The 14009-nt window shown below is 40.1% G+C and overlaps 1 long non-coding RNA gene across 1 annotated transcript in view; it reads left to right on the forward strand.

Moving 5' to 3' along the window:
• The first annotated feature begins 5762 nt into the window (after positions 1-5762).
• Positions 5763-14009, forward strand: part of LOC141793247 (uncharacterized) — a 29034-nt gene continuing 20787 nt past the window's right edge. Inside the window, exons 1-2 of the long non-coding RNA XR_012598402.1 lie at positions 5763-5890; positions 6232-6368. This is a non-coding gene — a long non-coding RNA (uncharacterized LOC141793247). The remainder of the gene's footprint in view (positions 5891-6231; positions 6369-14009) is intronic.

Genomic DNA, 14009 nt, shown 5'->3' on the forward strand with positions numbered 1-14009 from the left:
CTACCTGATATGCATCTTAAGTGAGACAAAAAGAAGAAGAAACAACAAATGCATAACTTTCTCATTGTATCTAACTGCCTCACCGTCTCCTAGATAGTGCCTCCTTATGTTAGAGGTACATTAGCAAAAATCCTCCACAGTCACAACATTTGTTTGTGAGTTTATTGTTGTTGTCATAAACTTTTGGGCTGCCCCCCGGTGGATGTATTGGTTAACAGCAGTGCCAATATAACAAACGCATTGAAGCATGTGAGCAGTGACAGTAACATCTTTTGAAAAGGATGGATACACTTTTGTACGAAAGGGGAGGAGAAATGGGCCTTACAGTGATACTCCGGGATGGAACAAGTTGGGTTCTATCACAAGGTTTAGGGCAGAAATTACCCCTACAGCAGTGATTTTGTGCAGCAGAAGCCCAGAGTGCTTGCACCAAACACCCCCTCCCATCGTGTGTCTTCATCCTGGCAGACTACCTGCGTTTGTTTACATCTGGCACGCCGCGCGCGCGGACTGATACACTAAGCGGTGAGCGCCTCATAGCCAGCTGTGGCTCTCCAGTGGAGGTAGCGCCGTTTTACGACACGATGAGAACTAGAGCCTTATTTAGCTGTGTTTTTGTGTGTAAGTAACGCGCTGAAAATTCTCTAAATAAAGCGTGAATGATATCAGATTTTTTCAGTGGGAGTCTGTTTATTTTTGTTTTTGGTCAAGTAAAATATGGCCCCGTCTGAGTGCAGAGGAAACCGGCTGACGAGCTGAGAGGGGGTGTTTGGTGCGAGCGCTCTGGGCTTCTGCTGCACAAAAATCACTGCTGTAGGGGTAATTTCTGCCCTAAACCCTGTGATAGGACCCAACTTGTTCCATCCCGGAGTGTCACCTTAAGGCTTCCTGCTCCACAAGCCCCCTTCCTGCTGATTGGCCAGTTCTTTGGTGGCTTTTGGTGGCCAGACAAAGTGTAGACCTTGGTGTTTGAGATCCACACTCTTTCAATGTGAGCAATGTGTCATGGGAGGTTATGTGATGACCTCATCATTCCAGCAAGTTTTGTGAAGATTTGTTGCTATTTTTTACATCAGCATTTTGATCAGTTTACAGACAGACTCAGGGATTTCTAGGTTTGAAAATCTGCACACGCTCAGTCTGGAAAGTAGAACCCCCCTCTTTAAGATGTGTGTATTTATTAATTGGACCTCTACGTTTTCAATGGGTATTTTTAGGCACACTGATAAACAAATGCTGAGTTGAATCTATATCTTGCAGTCTGTACCTGAGCCACTGAAGTTTCCACCACACATTCACTCACACACCGCCCATTGTTTTCAGATGTTTCCTTGTTACAATACCTTCTTCTCCCACAGCACTCTCCTTGTGAAACCAGAAAGAAGCATTTTTTGAACACAGATGAAATGATACAAGCAGTGCACCCGCAGACTTTAATCAATCTGCAGCTTTGAAATGCCGCTGCCAATTACTCTTGTTACTATGAAAGCAGAGCGATTTGTTTTCCTCTTTCTGTCTCTGTAATTTATTTTCAGTTTTTGCATCTGTTCGAACCTCCTCGTTCTGTTTTTGTGTGATGTATTGTGGGGAAAATGAGTGCATTAAAAGCACATTTGAAAACAGGACTCTTTTGTGAGCATTATCACTCTTTGGTTTCCTTAATTTTTTCCACTTAGCAGTGAGGACACGGCACCAAACTAAAAGCAGTTTTGGATGCAAGCACAAATCCAATCTCATATTATTGAAACAGCTTCTTTCAGCTCTCTTTAATTTTGATTCCTGCTGTGTCAGAACACACAGCTTCCCAATGGCCTCGCATCAACAAAGAGGAGAAAAGGTATGTTGGAGGCACAAACACACCAGAGTTCGGATTACTACAGATATCCTTTTAACTGTGACGGCATAGAAAGCACAGCGCTCCACAGGGCTGTCCACGAGGAGCACAAACACATTAAAGTACGCCACAGAGTTATGAACAAAAACACACTTTTTAAAAGCCCGAGATCTGCTCTTACAAACAATTTCACTGTGTAATCAAGCAGCCTGTTTGTATTCACTGTTCATTATCACACAAACAAAAGTAAAACAGCATTGTTTGTTCACAAAACAGGTAATCATCAGCCAATTTAAAACCATCCACCAAAAAACCAGAGGCTCAGAGCAACTGTGCAGAGACATAATAAGACTTTTCCTGAGGAATCAAAAGAAAACATGTTAGAGTATGGATGTGACCTGATGTCTAAGTTCACATTGTGAAGCAAAAAAATGAAACTGTGCATATTTTGAACTTTATGATCTGTTTCCTGAGGATACTGGAAGCAGATTTGGTCGACATTATAAACTTCCCCTGAAGGGACAATAAGGTGTTGGATTTTCATTTGCTTGTTTTCCTTTATACCACAGATAATAGGGTCATGTGATCCACAGCAGGCTTGTCAAGCTTTTCCATTTACTGATTCACCTGTAGATAAATAGGAAACTTTGGTCAATAAATAAATCAATCCAACATGGATTGTGACTTTTCTGCCAATTGTGTAGTGAGGGTATGACACAATACACCTGGAAGTGCGACTGTTCTGTTTATTGTTCAGTTGTAATGTTGGACATGACTCTTACCTCTGTACTTTCTCACAGGAAATGATCTGAGGTCTTGAACACCTTTGGTTAGTTCTGGGAGGTAGGTATGGAGTGGGGCATGGAAACAGGGAATGGTAATTGTCTTTGACGCAAATAATTTGTGAATTATCTATGACAGAGGCCTTAAAGGTTCAGACCAAGGACCTCCTCACTGATGGAGAGCTGAAGCAGGAACCTCTTATAGATATAGATAAACAAATGTATACATAAAATTGTTTTAGATTGAGAGAGCTGCTGTGTTGCTGAATGTGTTCATCTCTGACTAAAAGATAGAATCTTTGGCCTTTTTTGAAAATATAAAAAATTGCATGATCAACCAAAACGGTCACAGACCTCCTACACTACCTCCACAGACCCCCTAGGGGCCAGGGACCCCAGGTTGAACAACTCTTAACCAAGCATATTTATTCATCAGGTTTGGGGTGGACATATTTGTTATGTATATATTTATATTTTGGGTTAGGGTTAACAGGTTAGGGTCTTTGGACCAAAGTTATTCCAATCTAGTGCAGATATAGTTACCTATTCCCTAAACTCAAGGTTAAACTAATTTTATGGGGGACCTCAGAGATGCTATGAGCAGGATCTGTTTTGATTGAACTCCCTCTCCACCTTCTGGCCAGTCTCACACACACTGTTCTAAAAATGTGACTTTAAACCAGGGGTGAGTTTTTGAAACAAATTTTCTTTGTTCAAGACAACTTTTTACAGGATACATAACAAGGTAAGGTCTTTATCAGTTACTTAGCGCTGTTGTCTGTAATATGACAACAAACAAACATCAGTTTGAACCGTATGTCAGTAGCTGGCTACATGTAGCCCTAGCAGCCTGGTGCTACGACGGATCGATAAGCTAACGTGGCAACAAGCAAACTGTCAGTTCAGGCAGTAGATAAGCAGCTACTGACAGCCCAATACTGTGAGACATGTTGATAATGTGTTGTGTCAATACATAAGCACTGGCAGAACATGAGCAGGATTCAGCTGAATCCTGGTCCTGTCCTGCTGGTCATCTACCAATCAGAGCTAACATAACCTCACTCTTCATTTTATTGATAGACTCTCAAGTTTGAACAGACCACTGCAGAATAACTGCTGACTGTGGGTTGGAATCAACATTAGCACAAACAGATTAGCCGTTTTATCCTGTAGCTTGTGCTCTATCTCTCTCCTGTTTGTCTTTCTTCTGCTCTTCTGTCCTTTTTCTGTCTGACAGTTAGGCTCCAGTGTCCACCATCACTACAAAATTAATCACAGAAATCATTTTCAGCAGAGAAAAACTTATCTCTACTAAACTCCATAAGCCGGCGTGGTGTTGTCATAGAGACTAAAACTTGCTGTAAAAACATCCAGCCCGACCTGATCAGGGGGCTAAGAAGTAGCATTTCAAATAACCTGTAACCTGTAGCATCGGCACTGATAAAGTGTGGATTACTATCAGGCCTATATCTAGAAGGAAGACTTTTTCAAAATCACTTAAAAAAATCCACACAGCCTCTTGAACCTGGAAATAAGATGAACTCTTGCTTCTTGAAAGCTTGACTATATGGACTTTTATTTTCTCAGAACAAAAAAATAAATTCATTAAATTGAATTCAATTTAATTAAAAACAGGCAAACGCTTTGTCTTTATGAAACAAATTTAAACTCGTATTTAAGAGATGATGGGACATAATATGTCATACTATCATTTATATGATATCAAATAGTAAAATAAGGACATAACCCTTAAATACTATAAATAAGCTCAAGATAAATAAGATTATAATTTATTTGTCTCTGGATGAGTTTCAGTCTGACAGTGTCCCTTATACACAGTAAAGAAACATTAGAGTGACTATAGAAAGTACAAATTAAAAAAGATGAGTAAATTTAGCAGAAAAAAAATTAAAAAGTAAGAAGAGTTTGACAACCTTTGTTCAATGTTAGTCCAGACCTTCTGTAAGCCATTGTTGGTTACCATTGACTTAAATTAATCCAGTCCTGCCCGACCCAATTAGGAAGCCACAAAGCAGCATTTCCAAATATCCTGTACTGGTGATGATAATCTCCTTTCAAAGTGTGGATTAGGATCAGGCATATATCTAAAATAGAAGCTTTTCAAGATCACTTTGAAACTCCTCACAGTCCCTTTGACCAGTTTTATAATTCTTCTTCCTTTTGCACAATCCAACGTTAAAATTTGATATGATCTGAAAGCTTTTGTCAAGTTAAAGTCTGAGCTGCTGGGTTCTGTTGGTCAGAACTCACCTGCTCCCAAAGTCAACAAATGAAGTCAGTAAAGGTGACTGAGGCTGAAGGATGAAGATGAACTAATGATCTTTTCATGTATTTAAGAGAAAATTCCCCCTGCTCACTTGATGCGTGTGTTTTTAAAAACTTGTGATGCTTCACTTCAGCTCTTTCTTTGGTACGTTCATCATTCGTTAACTGCTGGAACTCTTAACACTGCACATTTGGCTGTTTTTTAGACTGTTTGTTATTTTTAAAAAGACTACTATTTTTAACTCCTAATGCACTTCAGAGTGACTTATTTACATGTGTAGAGATGAGGAGGTTAATGAAACTGTCTTGGAGACAGAATGATTCCTGGAGCGTCTTTGAGTCATAATAAAGAAAAAGGGAAAAAACACTCTGACCCACTTCTTACTGTAATCATTTCCTCCATGTCTCCGTCTCTCTCATCCTCTCCGCTGCAGTCACTTCCTGGTTCAGTTCCTCGTTGGCGTTGCGACAGCGTTGGCACACGCCAGCTCCGCTCAGACTCAAGCCAAATCCTCCACCGAGCCGGGAATCAAACCGACACCGATTTGTCCCATCGCCTAGTGGGAGTCAAACCGCGGCTGACAATATCAACTGTTTCCCGGGGCGGTGACAGTTGTCAGCACGACGGCACAGAGACACATTAAAGCTAAATACTACTCGGTTCAGCTGGCTGTTAAACACCGAAGCTCTGCTTCATAATGCATCAGGACGGCTCAGAGCTGCAGGAGACACAGCTCTGCAATTACTCTGCTCCATTTGAGATATGATTCAGAGGGGCTGGTTGGGAGTCTAATATATTTCTTTTCATACTGAGCCGTTCCCACATAATCTGGATGTCAAACTAAAGCTTGTTGTGACAAAATAAAGCCTGCCTGATCATTTAGCAGAGCAGAAAATATCTGTGGTTATTTCTGACTCAGAGGAAACTTTGGATTTGGTAATGGGTCATGATCACACAGCCAGTCGGTCATGGCATCAGAGCTTGAAGGTAAGACCTGTGTGGTGTTATTTCTGTTATTTATCCTGCTCTCACACAGAGTTAAGACGATGGTTTAGTTTGATTGATATGAAAGTCGGCTTTGGGTGTTACTCAGAACTAACACAGATCCATAAAACACAACCCAGACAGCACACAAACGTCACCTCAATGTTGGTCCAACACATAAAGTTCTATCAACGACATTTCGGCTTTTAATCCAAAACCACAACTACATGACGTGAAGATTAAAGCTAGAGCGCCAGGGTTTCCTCCTCAAACTTGTGGCTTTAAATACGTGACCTTCATTTATTATTTATTTACTCATTCATTAACTGATTACCTCCTTTCAGGATGGCTTCGCTATCCACAACTTTGGCATGGCGCACTTCAAAAACAAAACTCTTGATGTGGTCAGAAACAACAGAAGCTGCAACACACGCATGTCTCTCAGCCTCTTGTTCTGCAGTGCTGCGTTCACTGGCCCCAGGTGAGTGGGAAATTCCACTATAATCGTCACCCAACAGAACAGCATGAACACAGGTCGCTTCAGTTCATGATAGATAGATAGATAGATAGATAGATAGATAGATAGATAGATAGATAGATAGATAGATAGATAGATAGATAGATAGATAGATAGAAGCTTTATTGTCGTTATACAGAATAGCACAAAATTCTGTTTGGCAGCATCTCTTAGGAGCAGCAGCAAGATAATTCAAAAAGGCAGAGAAAAAAAATCAGGTCAGTTGTTTACATAAATAGTTCTTAAAAGATATAAAATATAAAAAGACATGAAATATAGACTGTGCAAGTCTTTTTTTTTTTTTTTTTTTTTGTAGATGTCTGTTGGGCTGGGGCAGAGCCGGCCCTAACCAATTTGGTGCCCAGGCAAGATTTTATCTGGTTCCCCTTGTATTCCAGCACCAATAACAATTTTTACATACTGAAATAAAACTATCATACAGCGCTTTGTTTTAGTGACTTTATTTTTATAAAAGAAAAACCTGCAAACAAACACTTTAATCAAATTAAAAAATACAAAATAAATAAATAAATAAATAAATAAATAAATAAATAAATAAACTAATAAAATATCAGGAACTGAAATACAAAGATCTATAAATACAAATTGAATATTTGAAAAAAATATATATATAAAACCTACAACAAAATACAATAAATAAGAAATCAAGGTAGTCACATACATCAGTCAAGTTAGTAGTAGTGAATATTTATTGATAAAAAATAAATAAATAATAAAATAAAACAAACATTTGAAACGCTTTATTCCAGAGGTTCCCCGCTTTCCTCTTCATCAGAGCAGCAGGGCAAGTGAGCTTCAAACTATTTATCACAATATTTGTATTTGAAATCAGCCAGATGTTAGCTCACTAAGTGCACAACGATGTTAATAAGAATCAGGACTCTACAATACCTGCCTCAAAAAAGAAAAACTCTTAGTCTATACCTGGTTATTTTATCCACACAAATAAAAGTGTTTGTTTACCTGATTAAAAAGTAGTGAAAATCACTGACGATAACTTTATTAGAAGTTAGGACTTACACAGTCAAACGTGACTACCAACTGTTAACAAGCTAGCATAACTGAGAGTAAAACCTCTACATAACATTCCACACATACCTCTGTCTTTCTAACATTTCTCCTCCTCCTCGCTTCTTCTCTTTAGCTGTTACCTGTTATTTAGCGTACTGTCGGTCAGTATCATTTAAGCAGCATAACCTGCCTGTCCATGTCGTCCACAAATGAGCAGGTGAGGAGGAGCGGTGTTGATGTTGGGATCAAGCTGAGTGCAGGAAAATAGGGCTTTTTTACGTTATTGTCATGTTTTGCTGGATTCTTTTGTTCTTTTGTTAATTTAAGTCTGGAAATTCATTTATACAAAAAAAAATAGCTGCTCTGGCGACCCTATGATTGCCGGCACCCCTAGCATTTGCCAATGCTGCCTATGCCACGGGCCGGCCATGGGCTGGGGGTAGTTCAATCAGGAGAGACTTAAACACCATAAAGAGTTATGAACCAATTTAATGAACAAATGCATGCAAAGATAGTTTGGCGGTTAGACCCCATCAATCATTGAGCAATTAATAAATGAAAGGGGGTGCAATGACATTGAGAATTATGATATCCCCCGATGGAGTCTAGACACTGGTGGTGGTGATAGTCCTAAGAGGCTTGATCTGTGATTCATTGAGAACTGCGGGCTGCGGACTTCGGACTCGGGCTGCGGACTGCTGGGCTGAGAACTGCTGGGCTGTGACTGCGAGGCTGCGAACTGCAATCTGCAGCTGCAGGGCGGACGACTGCTGGGCTGAAGAAAGAGGACTGAGCCATAAAGACTGGGGGTGTCTGGGGAGGAGGAGGGTCGAGACGCGAGCCTGAAAGACAGCTGACAAGCAGAAGAGATGGCATTTAAACTTTGACAGCTATGAAATGATTGGCTAACGATTGAAGCGGAAACGATGTGATTGGACAGAGAAAAAATTGACGCGCCTCCCAGTCAGCTGATAGACAAAGCGGGAAAGAATGAGTGAACAGAAGTGTGTGTGAGTGTGCCCCCAGTCTTCCTGACTGAACTTTCGCTAAGCTTCATTAGTAGTAGTAGTAGTAGTATAAGTAGTAGTAGTAATAGTAGTGTGTGTGTGTGTGTGTGTGTGTGTGTGTGTGTGTGTGTGTGTGTGTGTGTGTGTGTGTGTGTGTGTGTGTGTGTGCGCACATGTGGTGGTGGTGGTTGTGGAGGTCATGTGTCCCTCAGCAGTCTCTTCCTCCTCAGCCTTGGGGGAAAAGCTGTTTTAGTTTCCAATGTGAAAAACAAAACAACACTGACTAATACAAATAACCACCTTATGTCATGTGTTTGTAATGAAGACCCAAAATTCAGCTTCAGTCACTTTTTTTTAGATCTACATTGTACAACAGTTAATTATCACATCACTTAACCCTGTAAAGCCCAAACCATTGAATAGTTGACAGAAAATTCCACTTCTTTGAACTTGGAGCCTTGATTGGTCCCTCTGAACAACCCCCCCCCAAAAAAATTCAAATATCACTTTCCATATTTGAGTTTCAATTTGTATTATATTTGATACATCAGGTCACAATGCTCAATGATTGTTTTTTTCCTGAACATACAAAAACATAATAAATCACAAACAAATCTAACAAATTTGTATTTCCAAACATAAACAGTGCTACCATCAGCAGTAGTGAGAAAGCCACCAATGGAACTGGCTGAGTGGAAGCCTCGAAAAAATCAACATTTTAGTATTTTACTAATTTTCCCGTTCACAACCTTTTATTTTGCACGGTGGAAGGCCTGAAAACAGTTTCTCTCCTTGTTTAAGCAAAGATGCACTCTGCATTTCTGACAGTACACATGGGCAAAGTGGCCTGTGCTCTGCTTGCATCTCTGTCGGGTTTCCCATGTTGGGAAACGATCCAGGCCATCCTTTCATACAGCAGTACAGCAAGTTTCATACCTAGTTTTTAACTCTAAATGTACCAAATGATGTAATTTAAAAATAAAAAGACTGTTTGTTGCTTGATTTTAGATATAATGCATGAAATACAAGTAAATGGTGATTGACTGTTTTAGAGTTTCATGACCTTATATACCCGCTGTATCAAATTTGATATGCCATCTTCAACACAGTTTACTCAAACATATATTGTGATTTTTTTAGTATTTTTACTTTGCATGAACCCAGTAACTGTTCCTATTGATGTGCCAGTAACTGTTCCTATTGATGTGCCAGTAACTGTTCCTATTGATGTGCCAGTAAATATTGTAATGTTTTTCTTACCTTAACCTTTTTAAACTTGGCAAAGTTCTTCTTGAAAAACCACCTGTGTCCAATTCCTGAGTCATAGCAGTCTTACAGTGTCACTGGCAGGGTGGTTAATGAGTGACTTACTACCCAGTGTTGGTTGATCTGTGCACTGCATGTATCTGATTGTACACATCAGGTTTTTCAGGATAAAAAATACCACTCTGAAAAAGTCATGTATCAAATGTGATACTTTTTGCATTATAGGGTTAATGGCAGGATCAGCCCTCAATTCTTCTTCTGACAGCCAACATAAAAAAAGGACCCCCCCAAAAAAAAAAAAAATAAATAAAAAATAAATAAATAAATAAATAAATAAATAAATAAATAAATAAATAAATAAATAAATAAATAAAAAGACTATGAGCACATTGTGTACGTTACATCACGTCAAACTCATGGCCTTAAGGTTGGGATGATTGAAAAGTTCATGGTTAAAGTTAACAATTTATCGCAGATTTACATAAATCAGTGACCTGTTCCAAAACTGTGAAAGTAAAAGAGTTGACACCTCTGTACAGGAATGGGTGTTGATACCCACCCTAACACTTGTTATATTCTGTGGTACTCTGTGAAAGTCACAGCTGTTAACCCACTGGCTTATGGGTTAATAGCTTTACTGTTAACCCAGCTTTACCTTTAATAATACCTCACAAATGCTGTGCAGTCCAGCATAAAGGGGGACACCTGGTCTTCCTAGTGGGTGATGGTGCTCATGGAAAACAGAGTCTTTATCCTTGAAAACAGATTCCCGCCACAGGTGCCACTGCAAACAGCACCAAACTGATCATCCTCACAGAGACTTTAAGCATCTTCCCTGAAAACAAACAGTTTATAAATCCACCTCTCTCCTGTTTTAACCGCTCATCAAACAGAGCGTCTTACGCTGTCAGTAAAAACACAGCGTCAGCATTATTCTCCTCACATCCTTTCCTGACACGGCCTTCCATCTGATCTGTTTCCCGTAGCTGAAGTCTGGCGTGAATCATGTGTGATAGAAAAGGTGAAATGATTGTTCCAGCTCATGTATGATTTATCTGTTAGAAGAAGAAAACACGCCGCACTGCCGCGTCTCTCCATGGATCTTCATTATCAAATGCAGAGACAACATAAAAACATCTCCTGTGTTCGCTGTGATCATAATAGTTATTTATGTTGAGAGTGAGAGCACATCCATCTCAGAGCAGAAATCTCTCAGTGAGGTCAGTACAGCTCCATCTACAGGCCGTCAAATCAGACTGAATGAACCTGACGATGAATTTATGTTGAGGTGAATGAACCATTAAACATGAAAATAAATAGCCAGTCGTGTGTGACTGATGGGGCCGGAGGTGAAGAGCCAGTGAAGGGGCAAAAACCTGACGTCGCTCTTTGCTGCCGTTTGTTTTGCCAGAAGGATCACAACACCTGATTTAACCTCTTAACTGTTGGAGGAAAGTCTCTGCCTGAGGGGAGGATCCGCCTTATGTGTGCACATATGTGTGTACATGTGTGTGTGTGTGGGTCATATCACATTCACAGAGAGGTAACGTCAGCCCAGTTTGGGCTCCTCTTGGCTTTAATCCTCTGTGACAGGCCATGTGTAAACAGCGCTGACGTCTGAGCGCTGGGAGGTGACGGCAGGTTCAGAGGGGGAGTTTAAGCGGAGAGGTGATGTGTACGCTGTTACTAAAAGAGGCCGGCTCTCTTTATATTTACACAAACTCAAGGAGAATGACGGAGGGCAGGAAGAGTCAAGGTTGGTAGAGAGTGTGTGTTTTCTTTGCAGTAAAATATCAGGTGGTGATTCACAGTCAGGGCTGCTGGTTCTTCCTGTCCGTCTCCATCAGGGTCAGAGCAAATACAAGCTCTATGAAGGGATTGCACCGTCTCTGAGGGGGTGTTCACATGAAAAGCAGAGTAAGTTTTCTCATGATGTCAGTCCTGGAAGAGTCAATCCAAAAATGCAGATACTGTATGTTTCAGGGTGTATTCATACCTGTGGCTGGTTTGCTTTGTTCTGATTCAGGGGCAAAATGTAGTGGTTGTCACTTGGTTGTTTGTGTTCACAAGGCAAAAGTCTGTTGTGGTCCAAAGTTTTTAACAAACCCCATGTGCAGTTGTGTTTTTTCTCTCACTGGCCAGAAATCTTACCCTGAAGGCAGGGAGTTTCCTTATCTTTATTCATTCATTCATCTATTCATGTTTTTACCCACTTTCCACAGTGAAAAACAGCCATGGAGCATCAGTAACATGTGTGGCTAGTTCACATTATAGCGTTTATGGCTCATGTACAGGTGTGTGCTGTATGATCAACATACGTAGTTTTTAAGAGTCCCGACACTTTATTTATTTACCACTCCACGTAAGCCCACAACTCATTTTCCTCAGTTCTTCAGTCTTTTCTTCTTCTGCTGCTGTGGTTGATTCTTCTCCACCTTCTTCTACTGTTTTGACTGTACAGTTGTCAACCAGGCTCATTACTGCCCCCATCACTACAGTGTGAGCCACAGTTATGAGTCAGTTGTGCTGGTTGCTGGGGGGGTTGTGTTTTCACTGCAAAGGAATCAGGGCTTCAGTGGAAGCGAGCCGAGACCACCTATTTTTGGCGATCTTGACCCACTTGTTTTGTTCTTCAACCAAGTGATGCCTGTGTTCACATATGCCCAAACGAACTGTGGAGGTTGCTCACTATTTGGAACAACTGCCCCAAACGATCCAAGTGTGAATACACCCTAACACTCCGGATCTTATGGGCTGTGATTCAAGTCAGGGGCTGCAGCCTACAGAGGCTGTGGCCTTCGGAGGACCTGGCCTTCATAGACCGCAAAGGCCAAACTGAGTTGGGACAGTCTACCAAGCATTTCCTGTTTGTTTGTTTGTCACCCTGGACGTCACACAGCGCCACCCTTACCTGTCAGGCTTACCTTACTTTTCAAGCACTAAAACCTCACAGGATGTTTTTTTTTCTGTTATTATTATTACTTTTTTTTTTTTTTTTTTTAACTTTGCCTATTTATTTATTTATTTTATTATTTCTATTTTTTCTCCCTGTATTGATAGAGTATAGAACCACCATTTACATGAGAGTCAATTTTCAACATTTAAAAAAGTGCTATGGGGGTAGATTACAAAAATAAAATAAAATGAAAGCTGCTGACATGATTTAATGTCTTTTCTTAAGTCCCTGTAAAAAAAAAACAAAAAAAAACAATAATAAATAAAAAACACCAATATGTTTTTTTTGTTTCCAAAGAATTTACATTAATTAACTTGAAAAAAAGAAAAAAGATCTATACGAAGAACTTATTTTCTCAGTATATTACTTAAAAAAAGCCCAAACAACATTTTTTTTGCTACAGCAAAACAAAATCGTAGATGTTTTGAAAATATAATCACATAGTTGTTGCCAGATGTCCTGTCTTTTTAACCTTTCTTTTAAAAAAAAAAGCTTTCCCTGAAGGCATTCCCTGAAGGCATTTAACCTGTTTGTTATCTTGTTTTGTTTTTAACCTTGTTTCACTGTTGGACTTTGAGATCACTTTGATGAAAGAGTGCTTTACAAATAAAATGTATTATTATTATTATTATTATTATTATTATTATTATTATTATTATTATATATGGATAAAACAGGACTTCTTGTGGAGTTTGGCCGTGTCCATCATCTTCAGCGTTCATGGGCAATGGATCTTGGGATATGTCAGGCTACGAAGGATTCACTGAATCTGTCCTTCGTGGCACCCAAAAAGGAGGCCGGATTCATCGGCTGCATTTGGAGGAGCCTTTGAAATGGGTCACGGCTGTGATGTAATCAGTCTTCAAATTCAGCCTTCATAGGCTGCAGCTCCTGCATTGGGACACAGCCATGGTCACAAAATCTTTTCAGCATTGTGGTTTCTCTGATACCTTAGAGATGCAGTGATGAGGATCTGTTTTAATTGGACTGCCCCGACCCCCTCTGGCCTAACTTTTTACGTTTGTGACTCCAGCTATTTGTTGATCATAGAGCTTGCCAGACTGAACACGCAGACAGTGTGAGCCGACAAATGCAGGCAACACGGGAAAGAGCAGAGCTGGACTTGAGATGCATGTGTTTGAGGTACAAGACTCACCATACTGCATTCTCTACCTCTGTCTGACCCCTGGCTGGTTCTGTTGGCTCCTTCATCTAATTTAACTCTCCTATGATGTTCGGGTCAAATCAGACCTATTTACAACTTCATTCAAACATAAAAAAAACAAATATTTTTCCTCTGATCGCCTCAAGGTCTTATGATATCCTCCACACCAGGCATTTGAA

This window comes from Halichoeres trimaculatus, unplaced genomic scaffold (assembly GCF_033239565.1).
Source record: "Halichoeres trimaculatus isolate MK-OKI-2021-1 unplaced genomic scaffold, fHalTri1.1 fHalTri1_scaffold_7, whole genome shotgun sequence".
In the NCBI taxonomy this organism is placed as follows: domain Eukaryota; kingdom Metazoa; phylum Chordata; class Actinopteri; order Labriformes; family Labridae; genus Halichoeres; species Halichoeres trimaculatus.